This window comes from Vigna unguiculata, chromosome 7, assembly GCF_037176805.1.
Source record: "Vigna unguiculata cultivar grain cowpea cultivar isolate G323 ecotype 2 chromosome 7, ASM3717680v1, whole genome shotgun sequence".
Lineage (NCBI taxonomy): Eukaryota > Viridiplantae > Streptophyta > Magnoliopsida > Fabales > Fabaceae > Vigna > Vigna unguiculata.
The window spans coordinates 12,161,020-12,177,042 of record NC_140798.1 but is presented as its reverse complement, the minus strand read 5'-3'; the positions used below and the strand labels follow the sequence as shown (position 1 = coordinate 12,177,042).

General features: G+C 32.8%; 1 long non-coding RNA gene across 1 annotated transcript; it reads right to left on the bottom strand.

Annotated features, from left to right (window-relative positions):
- Positions 1–7,630: 7,630 nt before the first annotated feature.
- LOC114190056 (uncharacterized) lies at positions 7,631–10,591 on the bottom strand. Its single transcript, XR_003605762.2, has 4 exons — positions 10,232–10,591; positions 9,705–10,129; positions 8,091–8,115; positions 7,631–8,015 (listed from the first exon to the last, which is right to left on the bottom strand). It is a non-coding gene; the product is annotated as an uncharacterized LOC114190056 (long non-coding RNA).
- Between the last annotated feature and the right edge of the window lie 5,432 nt (positions 10,592–16,023).

Below are 16,023 nucleotides of genomic sequence, written 5' to 3'. Positions count from 1 at the left end.
GCTAATTTCTCTCGAAAATTAGTTACAATTTTTTTTGTTGCTGATCCTTCTCTAAATAGTGAGGAATGAAGTTTCTCGCTAATTTTCCTCGCAAATTAGTTACAGATCATTTTTGTCGTCGATCCCTCGCTAAATAGTGAGGAATAAATTTCCTCGCTAATTTCCCTCGCAAATTAGATACGAAACTTTTTTGGTCTTTGATCCCGCTCTAAATAGTGAGAAATAAATTTTCTCGCTAATTTCCCTCGCAAATTAGCTATAAAACTTTTTTTGTTGCTGATCCCTCGCTAAATAGCGAGAAATTAGTGAGAAATAAATTCTCTCGCTAATTGCCTCGCAAATTAGCTACAAATTATTTTTGTCGCTAATCCCTCACTAAATAGCAAGAAATTAGTGAAAATCTTTTTTCTTGCTAATTTCCCTTGCAAATTAGCTTTTTTATTGTAGTGGATTTTCATTCTTTTGAGATCCAAACACATACCTAGACATCAACTTGGTCTTAAAACCACAAAATTTCTCAGCCATCGATGACAAACATTTGTGTTTTAGTGTCACCACATTTGGAATATCAAATGTTAGCTGCAATATAGAAAATGTCATCAATAATATTTAACATATTATCAACAAAATCAAACTATAAGGTTAATAACATTAATATTAGTTACACAAAATCCTACCATATCATGTCCCGATCAACTTCAATAACATGATCAAAAGATGGAGTAGGGATTGATATTCTCTCTCCTGCCAACATTCCTAAATAACTTTTGAAGACGTCTACATAATGACCTCTAGGAATTCTAATGTCGACGTCAATATCAATAGGTGTTTTTTGACAATTAGCTCTTCTAATTAAGAGTTGTCCCAACCTAGTGGCTCCTCTGATGGGTCTCTTAGTGGGTGCTTCATCCTTTGATGAACTATGATGTTCAACCATATATTTGTGAAATGAAAACATCCCATATCTCTTATTGTCAACCCATTTACATTTTAACAATGGAATAGTAAACATGGTATAATCAACCTCCCATATCTCTTGTATTACACCATAGTATGTCATTGACCCAAATACAGGATGTTAATCTTTAGATTTAGAAAATTGTAGCGACTTAGCTTCAAGACTGATTCCACTATTTTGTACTGTGCTTTTATTTGCCAGAGACTTCATAGAGTGTTGCAACCGAACTTGCAACGGGACGACAAAAATGATTTAAAAGGTACAATTGCCACCATAGTTTATTATGAAAAACTATAGAAAAATATTTAAAAAAGAACAATCTTTGAAACCAAATTTAGGTTTTGGAGTCGGTTACGTGTGAGGAAGGTATTAGCACCCCATAACGCTTGTCCTAGGACGGTTCCCTTTAATTAAGTATGCAAGATAAAAAATAGATGTTTTAAAATATTTGTTGTTTCCAAAAAATCAAAAAAAATAAATACAAGTACAAAATAATAAAGATAAAAACAAAATTATTTTTTTTATTTTTTTGGCCCGACAAGGATTGTACCTCGCTCATACGTATTTCCATTTGGAAAATCAGAGATAACGTAGTTCTTTGAAAAAAATGAACTATTTGAGATGATGAGTTAAATTTTGAAATTTTAATATTTTTTAATTATCAAGGGAATCCGAGATTCAACATGATAAAAAATTTAAGTTATCAAACAAATCCAAGACTTGACATGATATCCAAAAATCATATAAAAAAGTATAATTTATATGTTCCTGCAGAGAACAAGTAAGATGAGTTAGGCACAAGCGTCACCTTACCATGTAGTCCCCTATCTCCTCAGTTGGCCTCTTCCCGGTCGATACATGTCGGATTGGACCCATAAGGGGTTACCTGCAGAAGGGACTCCGAAGCTCAAGTGAGTCAAAACTCTCAAAAAGGTCAAATCTGTGATTAATGAATGCGTACCCTTAATTACTGGGGTCCACGCGTATTTATAGAGCATTAATTATGTCTGGTTATACTATGGGCCGGGCCTTGGCTTGGGCTTTGGCTGTAAGTGGGCTTGGGCCCTAGCCCAGGCCCTTAGGACCTATTGAAACACTAGGGGGCTTTAATCTTACTGAGTCTATTAGAGTAGTCGGCCTAGGCCGGCTACTTTCCTTGACGGCTTAGGTTGGTTATATGTTATCTTGTGCAGGTTATTCCTCTAGATGTTTAGGTTAGATCTGATAAGACTTAGGCTAACTCGGCCTAGGTTGAATACTTGACTGTTTTGGTATGTATGTATCATTTACTTATTTGGTCGAGTTTGGCTAGGTGTGGTACATTATAATTTTTATTTTTTTAAAAAAGGGGAATTAAAATCTTACGAATGAGTTTATAATGTTGTCATACGACAATATCAATTATGAATTCAGCCCCAAAATTACATAACATTAGACCCCAAACACGTTTAGCAATATATTAAGTCAATCAATACACTTGATATTGTAACAGAGTAAGGGGTTAGGATTCACAACCCATTAATTTTATTATGCTCACCAATACATGAATAACATTAGGAGAAAAAAATAACTTACTTTTTAAGGCAACGAATTGAGCAAATCCTGACTAAAAGGATAGCGAGGTGATCTCTCGTGCGTGTGTGCTCTCGTAAAAGAAGAGAAGTATCAAATTTTTTGAGTGTCTTGCATTGGAGAGGTTTTGTGTTTATATAGATACCTTGGATACCACTGAAATCTTAGTCTTTAATTATAATAAAATATATGAGGAAGGAATTGGTGCCTATGAAACATATTATAGAAATTAAATTGTCGTATAATGGTATTGATTATAATTATTAACAAAATATTGCTTGTAATTACTATAATCATTTATTTTCCGGTACATGAAGATCCTGATCAAATCATAACATATTATTCATATAATTGATTCTAATTATTACCAAGAATATTTTCTTTTAATTATTAAAATTGTACCATTCTCTAAAAGGCATTATTATCAGGAATATTTGCTTCTAATTATTAAAATAATATCTTATCTGACTGAAAAATCAATGAGACACATCACATATTATACCCTTCTCTAAAAAACAAATATTATAAAATGTCCTTTTCTGACATGTCATGTGTGGAGTGTATATAGCAAACAGTGGGGGTGAAAGTTTGTACAAAACATTTGGGCTCATGAAAAGGATGTGATAATTAAAAACAAATTAGATTCTCCCTTCTTTTTCTTTCTTTTTTCTCCTTTTTTTTTCATGGTAGAATTAAAGTTTAAAACTTACTTTCAGTCAAAAACATATTTTTTATTTTATTTTATTTTATTTAACAAAATAAATGCATTCACCTAGACGAAATTGGGTGTTGACATATTGAATGTGCAATTATTAATTCCATAACCTATACAACAAATGACATCAAATTTCAACCCATTCGCTAACCACATCAAAGTCTCAAAACATTGTGGATCTTTCAAAACCTCAGATTTAAACCAAGGCATGAATGTTCTATTATGCTCTATCAAATGACATTTCTCTGATTGTCTTGGATTGTTCTCTTAGATTGTTCTATTACCACATCTGTGTTGTTCAATATGTATGGTGTGCTTGCAACAACTCTTCGCGATCTTTGCTAACCACACTCACACTTGAGATGTTGTTACTTATAAAACACATGTTCAACCAGGATCTCTTAGGAACTTCTATCGGTTTTGCTTTTGCCATGTAATATGAACAAAAGTCGACACTTTCTACACTAATGTACCTTTCGATCATTGAAGCTTCTAGACAGTATTGATTTTTCACATACCCTTTCAAAATCTTCACGTAACGTTAAATAGGATACATCCATCTTAAGTATACCAGTTCACAAAACTTTATTTCTCTTACCAAATGAACAAGTAAATGTACCATGATGTCAAAAAATGATGGAGGGAAAAATATCTCTAGCTGACACAAGATGATAACAATCTCGGCTTGAAGTTCATCTAACTTTAAAGGATCAATGACTTTGCTACAAATTGAAGAGAAGAATGCACACAAATGCATTATAGTTTGTCTAACATTTTTGGTAAAATTCCACGAATAGCTACAGGTAATAATTTTTACATTAAGATGTGGCAATCGTAAGACTTTAGGCCAACAAGTTTCAAGTCTTGCATGGACACTAAACTCTGAATATTTGAAGAGTATCCTTGAGGTACCTTGACACTCTTTAAACATAAGCAAAAACTTATCTTCTCTTGTTTGGAGATAATGTAACATGCAGGGGAAAAATAAGTATGCCTACCAACCTCCCTTGGTGCCAAGTCTTCTTGGATCTTCATTTTAACCAAATCCAAAAGAGCATTTACTCCATTTTTTGTCTTTCCCTAAATGATAAATAGTGTACCAATCAAGTTATCACACACATTCTTCTTTACATGCATGACATCTATGCAATGCCTAACATGTAACTTTGACCAATATGGAAGATCAAAGAATATTGATTTTTTCTTCCAAGGGCTTGATACAGATGACTTCTTGGATGTTTTCCCAAATACATAATGTACTTTATTAACGTTTTCATGAATTTGAAGGTCAGTTAATGGAATTAGTGCTTCATCATTCTCTTGATGTCCATTGAATGCTTTCTTTAACCTTTTGTAAGGATGATTAACTTGTAAAAACTTTGATGGCGCAGATACACGATCTTTCTTTCATTTTTCAACTAATGAGATGCAATGTTTTCTTCACATATAGGACATATTTTATGACCCTTGACATTGTACCCCGAAATATTACCATAAGCAAAAAAGTAATTAATGGTGCAAAATAACATTTAATGTATCATGAAAGTTTCAGAAGCTTTTTCCTGTTATTTTTTCTAAGAATCTTAATTGGTAGATAATTCCTTTGTGGGTAATTATTTCCTACAAAATTATAAAATTCGTAAGTATTTCCTACAAAATTTGTTGTGAAATTTTTTTTATACAAAATATTTTGCAAACAATTTGGCAGCAATTTCTTGCAATTCTTTTCATAACAAAATTCGTAAGTAGTTCCCACAAAAATATTTCAAAACAAAATTGGCAGAAAATGAGTTTTTTTGGTAGTGAGCATCATCATATCCATCAGTAGATATATCAGTGTGAAAATCTCCAATTTCTTCATCAACAACATTGTTAGTAAAATTAATATGTCCATCAGTAGACATATTACTATGATCATCATTATATCCATCAATAAATATATAAATGTGATGTGATTTCGCTATTGGTTATTCTGGCTGATTCTGCAAGCTTTGTGTGGCAGCATTCATCATCTCTTTCTGATCTGTCTGATTCATCTTCATGTCATATTCATCATATCTACCAAAGTGACCTTTCTAATTGTATCATTCATTAGCCGACTTAAACCTTCAGACATTTGTTCAGCTCAAATGGCAACCTTTAGAAGCATATCTTAAATTTCATGACGATGTCCGTTAAATTCTTGAGTTTTAGGAAATCTCTGATGGGATTGGAGGGTGGTATTAATAGTTGCAAGTAATTCTATAAAGTTGTTATTACTTGCATCCCTCAACATATCAGACAACATTTTCTTATTTTCATACCACTCTTGCACAATATTTTTACATCTTTGATCAACTTGCAACCTTTCATCAATGGACTCTAATTTCTCTATAACTTCACCCATTAGTATCATCACTTCCCTATAGGATGGTCCATTGGTTGCTTTAACTTGCTGTAGTGGTACAAATTGTTGCAGAAAACTATGTGGAACATATGGTTGTTGTGGATAGCAATTGTAATCCATTTGAAAATTACATTGTTGATTATTTTCTGTATGAAAAATGATTTTGCATTTTATAAAGAATTTTTTTGAAAATAAATAAGTTGAAAGCTTGTGAAGTAGACTTCCAGGAAAGAGAGATGTGTCTCAATGTGTCGCAACCGAAATCGCGACAGGACGACAAACCAAAAAATAAAACGGGTTTAAAAGAAATTTGGAGTCGCCACCATAGTCATTTCTGAAAAATTATGGAAAACCATAAATATAAAGCAAGTCTGTGAAAAACTAGATTTTTGGGTCCTAGAGTTGGTTACACGTAGGGAAGGTGTAAGCACCCTACAACGCCCGCTCGAGGACGATATCTTTAATTAAACATGCAAGTTGATTGATTTTAAAAATATTAATTTTCCCCAAAAATAATAAGACTAATGTTACTAAAAAGAAAAAAAAATATTTTTTGGTTTTTTGGGCCCGACAAGGATTGACCTTGCAGTACAACAATTTTATACATTAGCTACGAAATATTTCGTAGTTGATCCGTAACTAATCCGTAGCTAAAACGTTTTGCGACAGATTACCTATAAAATTGCTAGAGATTTTTTCGTAGCTAAATACAGGTAGCTAATTAGAGAGGGATATAATCCGTAGCTAATTTGTAGCTAATTCATAGCTAATCCCTCTCTATTCCCTCTCTAATTAAAGTGAAAAACTTTTAAAATTTCTAGCTAATTCATAGCTAATCCCTCTCTATTCCATCTCTAATTGAAGTAAAAAAGTTTTAAAATTTTTAGCTAATGTGTAGCTAATCTATCTGTAATCTGTAGCTAATCTATCGCAAATTCTTTGTCGCTAATCCGTAGCTAATCTGTCGCAATTTTTTCTCGCTAATCTATAGCTAATCTGTCGCAATTTTTTCTCGCTAATCTGTCGCAATTATTTTCTCACTAATCCGTAGCTAATCTATCGCAATTCTCTTCTCGCTAATCCGTAGCTAATCTGTCACAATTATTTTCTCGCTAATCCGTAGCTACTTTGTCGCAATTCTTTTCTCGCTAATCCGTAGCTAATTTGTCGCACTTTTTTCTCGCTAATCTGTAACTAATTTGTCACAATTATTTTCTCACTAATCTGTAGCTAATCTGTCGCAATTCTTTTCTCACTAATCCGTAGCTAATTTGTCGCAATTCTTTTATCAATAATCTGTATCACAATTGATTAGTTAATTTATTACAATTCTATTAATCTCCTACAAATATTATTTTGTTAATTGCAATTACTTCACTGTTATTCATTCTCTTTTATGAGTCATGTCCATAAACCTATGCCCATAAGATAAAGAAATTGGATAAAAGAATGCAATATCAACAACTTTTCATCCTTAAAAGGTCAAATATAGAAAAATTATTAACTTGTTAATCTTACTATTGAAAAAAAAATGGAATTATATTTATAACTGGCTTTAAAATGCAAAGTTCTTTTTATCATTACAATATATCAAAAAGTTCTTTTACCAACAAAAAGACTGTCCAAAAAATTAGCCTTAACCTTATACAGCATTATTACTAGCCTAATTTAAAACATCCACACTTCAACAAACAATTAACTGAAACCTTAGATCATTTGAAAATAAAGTGTATTGAATTGTATGTTTGATGAAAAAGTAATAATAGTGGAACCAGATCAGATCCAAGTTTTACAATTAAAGTATACATAATACACTCATATATATGCATCAATTAGTTACGAGTATATCTGTTATGATGGACACTAATTAAAAATTATAATACTTGACTACAGCCTGTAGTAATAGAATCGGAGAACCCACACAGAACACCAAAGCATATAATTTTAGTATCATACTATACATTTGGCTGTCGCTTAAACAAAATCAGGGGAAAAATAGTTTACAGGAAATCATTAGCAAAAGTGTGCAGTACTGTTGACATGGAAATGGCTATTATCTACTTTCAATTCAATAACTTCAAAACGTAATATAAATTACTAATCCTACTATCCTATCACAGAATTTCAAAAATTCAGAGGCATTCATTTGCTAATAGTATATATAGCACATAATTCTGTGTTACAATTACAGAATTGTTAGTAAACTTGCTAATAATTTAAGTAATAGCTATAAGAATGACACCTTTGGCCGGACAGGCTTAACAAAGGAAGGCCGAACAGGTAGACCAAAAATCTTTATTTGGGATTGATGCAATCCTGCTTTCAACGCCCTTTGCGCAACATCTGTTGTAGGACAATAGCATCTAGTTACGAGCTTATGAAACCTAAAGAGAACAAGAAATAGGACGTCAAAATAAAATTCTAGATAGATATTACAATGTACAAAAGGTGGAACCAACCTGGTGAGTAAGATAGTTGTCCGGCCTGAAGAAGAAATAAATTCTATAAGCAAAATATGATTGATCAAATATCTCACATCTAAATACCAACATGTAACTAGTGTAACAGTTCAGTCCATCACTACAATTTCCCAAAACTTGTTAAAAGATCAAAATGATGATGGATTGTGTAACAGTTATTCTAAAAGCAGCATAACAGTCATAGCAGAATCATAGGAGACTTTCATTCCCCAATATATTCTTTCTATCTCTCTTATCTCTCAATAGCTTTGAGAAGGAAGGTACACACATGACACTACACATCAAAATATTCTCAGAGCCATATCATTTACTAAAAAAATTCAATGCTCACAATTGAAAAAAAAAACCAAAACTCTATTAAATAATGTAAGCTTAAAAAAATCCATTCAACAAAAACTAAAAATTATTGTTTTTCATGGGACATGTCTTGTTTTGTTAATGAAACCGACGTTAACATATATAAAAAAAGGACATCGGAATACATTAATAATGTTTTTGTTTTCCTGTGCAATAAGGTTTGAATTTGGACTCCATGAGAACTACTCAAATACCCCACTACTATAAAGATGAGAGTAAATTAAAATTTGAAGTAAAGCTAACGCACAAAACTATTAGTTTAAAAGAAGCAAACACCTGCACATAATAAACTAAATCATTGAACAGTGAATGGTTTAATTTAATCCATTTTTTAATGCATGCAAACACTCTGAGTATTACGTTAATCATTGTACATGTCAATCTTTTCCTACTCCGGGAATCTAGCTTTTCAAGAGTTTTATAAACAAATCTATCTAAATCCTTCCTTTTTCTTCCATTGCAATTCCTTGTATATTTTTATAATATAATATAACACAACCTAAAAAGCACTAAGAAGTTTGTGTTGTTAATTGTTATCTTTATCTTGGTCTCACATAATTCCTATTCTCCCGACACACATCTTTATTCCTCCCTCTATACCAAATCACATCACAACAATTCTGGTTTTGATGATTTGGATCTCTCCCTATTAAACACAGAGTTATCGATGATTCATGTTATCTTTGTCGTTGGTTTTTGTTTCATTTAGTGCCCTTTATTTTCTTTTACATAATGTTTCCATATGCACTTTCATGTAGCAGTTATTTTGCTTCTGCGGGATGAAACAATTCACAACAAAAGGAACTTCTTCTTTATCTTATTTGGACTCTGTTTTCTCTGTGTGATCTGCGTGACAGAGAAAATCAATATCTTGTACAATAAACATGTATGGCTTCATTCACTCAACAATACCTTTCCACCGGTACCTTCTTCATAAATGAGAAAATATGTTGTCCCTGTAGCATTGCCAATTACGAGTAACAATCACTTAGATTGTAGTGGTACTATTCAACTTACTACAACTAAGAGATTTAATTGCTAAAGATGTAACCAAACTGCTTAGGATTCCTTAAGATTTTAGGGGATGACAAGAATGGAGATGTAACCAAACTTCGTCTCAATATCAAAGCTGCCCAACCTCAAAAAAAGTGAGTGTGGTAGACAAAAACAGAACCAAAGTACGCAACAATAAACAAAGAAAAGTTCATTGTTAAAATGGAGAAAAATCAAATTTACCGTGAATTGATCAGGACGGCGTTTTTCTGACGCAAGAAATTGCAATCTCATTACGGCAACTTTTTCATACTCCTTGGATAAAATATAGCATGTCCAAAAGGTAAATGCATAAGCAACTACAATGCGTGCCCAAAACCTGAGGTAGAGCACAAAAATTTAGTAGAGCACACAGTCATAATAGCAACGACAATTTGGAAGTCCCAGCAGAGTAAGAAAGAAAGATGGATTCTCTGAAAATGTTCAAAGGTTACGATAAAATAGAACGCGATCACCAACACGAAATCGAAGATCAGCAACGAAGCTCTAAATCCCAAATCTCAAAACCCATAATCACCACAACAATTTCCGTCTTCGCAATCCTTTCCCTCACTCTAATATTCTCCTGCGCCATCGCATCCATTGCGCACCACCCAGCCATTGAGTCACTACAAAACTAAGGTGTGAGCAACAATGGCAATGGTTCCATTTGCATTTTCATTCTATACGGAACAAATAAACTCGGTTATTATGTAAGTCAGATTGTTAACCTGTTTGACAATTTCAGAAGTTGATTGGGCAAATGCTCGAATCTAGGGTTCCCAAAGTGGTGCCTCATGCTCGAAATTGTCCACCATGCGCACATTGTCCCTCGCGAAATCAGCTGATTCCCTAGGTGCGGTCCCTACTAACCTTGCACCACTTGTCACGACGATCTTGGTGTCGTCAGCGACGGTGAGGTGGTTGTCGTGGATTCAACCTACAACGAAAAAGGGGCATGGCAGTGGTTGTTGTCGACGTTGGGATTAAGAGAATGTGGAGAGAAATCGGCGAACTAAAGAATATGAGGAATGAAAAGTAATGAGCGGAGAAAACTATGATAAAGTTAATCTGAGAAAAAAATTGATAATTAAAATGAAGAAAGACGATGAAAGATCAGGAGTTAATTGATAAATTTAAAATAATACAAACAATTTGTAGCGGTCAAGAAAAAATTAACAGAAATAAAAATAATTTTAGCAGTCTATTTAACCGTTAGAAAATAATGGCTACTAAAATATGGTTTTTCCTAAGTGTATGTTTAATCATGATGTTATTACTGTACGAATTGCAAATTTTCACATAATAATCTGTTAGTATATTGATTGTTTTTTATTGTTTTTTGTAAATTTATTTTCCTCAGAATAATATTTTAAATATAATTTTTATTTGTTAGTTATAGATTAGTGACAAAATCATTTTCTTTCTTATTTTATTATATATTTTAATTAATTTATTAATATTTATATTTATCATTTACATTTTAATATATAATACTATATTTTAAAAAATGATTTTAAAATATTTAAACTAAAAGTAATTCTAAATATTTAAATTTAAAATAATTTTTAAATGTTCAAATTTAAAATAACTTTTAAATACTTAATTTAAAAATAATTTAAAATATTTAAACTAAAAATAATTTTTAATATTTAAATTAAAAAATATATTTTTATACTAAAATTAAAAAAAATTAATTGAGAAAGATTAACTACAAACATATTTTCTAGTAAATTTGTAGCTATTTTGCTATCAACTGACTACAATTTTATTTATTCGCTATTTCATCGCAAATTAGTGAGGAATTAGTTACAAATAGATGTTTAGGTGAATTCATAGCTATTTTGCTACAGACACGCTACAGTTTTATTTTTTCGTTATTTCCTCGCAAATTAGTGAGAAATTAGTTACAAATAAATATTTAGGTGAATTTGTAGCTATTTTGCTACAGACATGCTACAGTTTAATTTTTTTGTTATTTCCTCGCAAATTAGAGAGGAATTAGCTACTAACATTTCTTCTCACTAATTTTTGTAGCTAAATAGAATTTTTCTTGTTGTGTTGGTCATATGTATTCTCATTAAAAATGAGAAATTAGGGTTATGTAGTTCTTTAGAGAAACGATCTAGAAAACTATTTGGAAAATGATTTCATTTTTTGGAAGTGAACCTAACAAGGTTTGGCCTTACTCCTACGTATCTCACAATGGAGAATCAAGGATCATGTAGTTCTTAAAGAGATATTTTTGTTTTTAGAATGTATTTTCATTTTTTTTTTGTTTTTTGGTATTTTTAAATGATTTGAAAAATAGTGTCATACAATGCTAGTGGCCAGATAGACACCAAAAGAAGAAAGAAAACCATTTCATTTTTTAATTTTTTTTTTGTATTTTTATAATTTTCAAATATTTTCGTTTTTTTTCTTTTTAGCAAAATAAAAATAAAAAGGTGGAATTAAATTAAAAAAAGGATAAAAGTGAAAAAACTAAAAATAAGGGTGCATGAGCAATGTGAGGTTCATGAAGTAAATATGGTGTGCACAATAAGACATGGGTTGTAGTCAGTAAAATAACAAACAAGTCCAAGATAAAAAAATAAAACACTAATGGATTGTATGATCAGTAAAACATGGTGGTACGCAGAGAAGAAAGTATTCTAGCCCAAAATCAAACAAAAAAAACTTAGTAATGTGGGGTGTGTACGTGAGGAAGTGTATTCCATGTTAGAAGCACAATATTATCATCTATAGCAACCATGAGGCATAACATATTTGTCCCACGACCTTTCTCAAAGTAGGGGTGGATATTATCGAACCTTTCATGCTAGGTACAAACCAAGTCAAATTTCTCCTTGTGGGCATTGATTACTTCTTTATGTGGATTGAAGTAGAACCCCTAACAACTATCACAGCTTAGCAAGTACAACGGTTCATATGGAAGAACATCGTTAGCCGGTATGGCGTCCCACACACTATCATTACTGACAACAGAAGACATTCATTAATAAAGGCTTAGCCAACTTGTATAACAGCCTTGGGGTCAAGCATAAAACAAGTTCGGCCGAGCACCCTCATTCCAATAGGGAAGTAGAAGCCGCCAACAAGATCATCTTAGTTGAGTTAAAGAACAGGCTAGATACAACCCAGGGTAAATGGCCAAAAGAATTGTTAGAAGTCTTGTGGGCTTACAGATGTCATGATATCGGTGGAAATTAAAAAGTTGACCTTACGATGAGAGCCTTACAGTGAAGAGCTTAACGACAACTACCTCAATAATAATTTGGACCTACTAGTAGGAAGAGGAGAAAAAACCCATATACAGGAAGCGACAACTATGTAGAGAGCGTCAAGAAAATACAACCCCAAGTTGCATACGAGATCATTCCATAGAAAGGATCTAGTCTAGCGGATGGTAAGCAATGCAAGAAAGCATGATGACAAGTTCTTGGCAAACTGGGAATGACCTTTCCGGGTACTTGAAGATATCGAAAAAGGCGTCTACGAATTAGAAAGGCTATCTAGTGAACTCGTCCATAACACTTGGGACATGTCCCACTTAAAGTTTAATTTTAGTTAATTACTTCATTCAACAAAGTGCAACATTTGTAACCTTAGTGTACTCGTTCCTTACCCGATCTTTTTTTCACAGGGTTTAGGGTTTAATAAGACACTCATATCATTAATAAAGAAGTGGATACTGCAAAATTATATTATTCTTTATTCTCGCTTCATCAATATAGTTCTCAGAAACTAATATAAGTGGTATTGGTCAAACCCATTACTTAGTTCCCAAGCACTAATGTAAGTGGTATTGATCAAACCCATGACTTAGTTCCCGACCACTAATCTAAATAGTATTGGTCGAACCCATAACTTAGTTCCTAGCAACTAATCTAAGTAGTGCTAGTCGAACTCGCCACTTAGACCTTTGCCAATTAAAGTTGTACTAACCAAACTAGTCACTCAAGCAAGCAAAAGAAGAAAAGCAATAAAAGGAAAAACACTGGCCATAGTCAAAAGAAAATTTTGTTATGTTCATCAAGTACGCAAAAAAACGATCATAATATACTAAGCTGAAATACAAATAAAACTACAATACAAAACACCACATAAGCTAATACTACTCATCAGTTGCATCCTCCTCATTCTCCATCTCTTCCTCAACAGTATGGTCGGTAGTAGGAGAAGGACTCACCCTAACTGTCCCCTCATTGGCATGATAACCCTCAGCATCGTCGATTGCACACTTAGCAGCCTTAACAACCATTATCTCTTCAACATCAAGTATATGACTGTCATATATATCTAGATTGACACTAAAGCGAGCATCAGTAGTCGACACCTCCTTATATAAAAGTTTTTCCTACCTTAAAGCTTTATGGAAGCCATGACATAATGTTGAAGAGTATAGATCTCAACCTTGACTTCCTTCAAAGTCGCCCCATTTTGTTTGATATCCTCTTTAACTTATTTCTTCTCCTCTTAAGTCTCTTCTCAGAGGTCGGATTGGCCGCTATCCCAAAAGGATGCTAACCTAAAGTAATCGTTGAACATAGTATATACCACGAACACCATAGCAAGATACATAACGGTATTGCGAATAACAAGGCATCTAATCGCTAATTTAGTCATATACAAATAAACTACCCCACATAGTAGGAAAAGTTAGTCTACAACATGACCCCATTAGATGGCCATATCCGTGGAACAATGTACGGAAACAATAATGTCCAATGTGTTGATATGTTAGCAAGCCTATTATGACTTAGGTAAAAACCAGCTAAACACTCTCAAAGAATATTGGGCTTGTAGTCGGGCCCAAATTAAGTCCAATCAGGCCCGATAAGTTGGGCCAAAATGAACACAGTCGAAGTCCAACCCATGGATTAACTAAAGTAAATGAAATTAGTCTTTTATAAATAAGAGTGGACCCCAACAATTAAAGGTACACAATTCATGACCTTCTTATTATTCTTTTCATCAGCAGCTCCTTCTATATCAAACTAGCTACCTTCCAGCTCATAACCATCGATCGCGCTTCAAAATCCATTAAAGCCTTTAATGGTGACATTCCACTCCATCGCGTCAATAAGCTCCAACTCTTAATCAGTAAGATTAAGGTTTATGCTTTTCCTCAAGTAGAGGCTGGAATCGTCAAGATCGCCAGGTTTTGAAGCAACTGAACAAGAACCTGGCATGCAACCCTTGGTTAGAAACCTAATTTTCTTCTTATTGTTGCCATTTCCCCTTTGGCTGAAAGGAGCAGTCGTCTTCATGGAAATCTCAAGTTGGTGAGTCTCCACTACGACCTGGGTCAGATTTGAAACGTTGGCTTGTCCCTCCTTCTAAACAGCCTCGATCATTTGTCTCCTCAACTTGACCCACCGTAGCATAATGTTGAGCTATATAGTCTGCAAAAACAAAAATTGTTCAAATTAGGCAAATTACACAAGCTATGGAAAAAGGTAAACTCACCATATATATTTGCCTACATTATGCTTTTCTCAATTATATCTCACAAGATTATTTCTCTATAAATTTCATTTTATGCATTTAGAATTTGCACTTCTAAATTTCTTGATAATTTCTTTAATTTGATTATTCTGGTCTTTGAATTGCTTTTATTGATGCTTTCAACTTTTCTCCTTCCTTTCTTGAAGTAGTTAAAGCTTTATTTGGAATCTTTTGATGTTCCTTCTTCTCTCCCGCATTCACATTTTCTACTAGAGGAAACTTTGTGAAGCATATTCTGAAAAGTTGTTAGAATTGTAAATAATTATTGATTCAATAAGGATCAAATTAATCATCAATCACATAGAATGTTTTCATAGATGCATATAAAAGACCATTTGATTTAAAAACTTTTTTTTTTCAGAATCTGTTTATGAAGAGATAATGTTTAATAAGTAATATTTTGACTTTCAATAAATAGATTAGAATATTCTTTCAAATAATCTTAGAGCTAATTTAAACATTTTATACGTGTAAGAGCAATGAGAGAGAAACTAGTTAATCGATAGTCAATTTTGTCAATAGATTATTCCATGGGTAACTTATAATTATGATTTTTGATTGGATTTTTCGTGAGTAAATTTGTCATTGAGAGGTGAATTTTCTATCAAGTTTGATGGGATCTTTTATATATTAGGGGGAGATGGGTGAAAAGAAGAGAGGAAGAAGAGGTAGAAAAGAAGGAGGAGGTGGAGGAAGAGAAGATGAGGAGAAGGAGGTGCGATGATGATGGCAAGCTTAAATAGAGAAAAATGAGGAAGTGGAAAATGAAGAGAAAATAAAAACAGTAGTTAATATTCGAGTGTAGCTAATGTTTCGAAACTACATTTATTTAGTGTATGAGTTTAACTGAATTGGTCATAACCAAAACTATTACATGCGTATAGGTCTAGATTAAAAGTGAAGAATATGAATGTAAACTGGAATGAAGAGTCAGACTCCTTAGTAATTTGCATTTGAACTTTCAGCATAAGTATAGACGATAGAATATGAAGGCGAAGGAATTTTCTCTGCG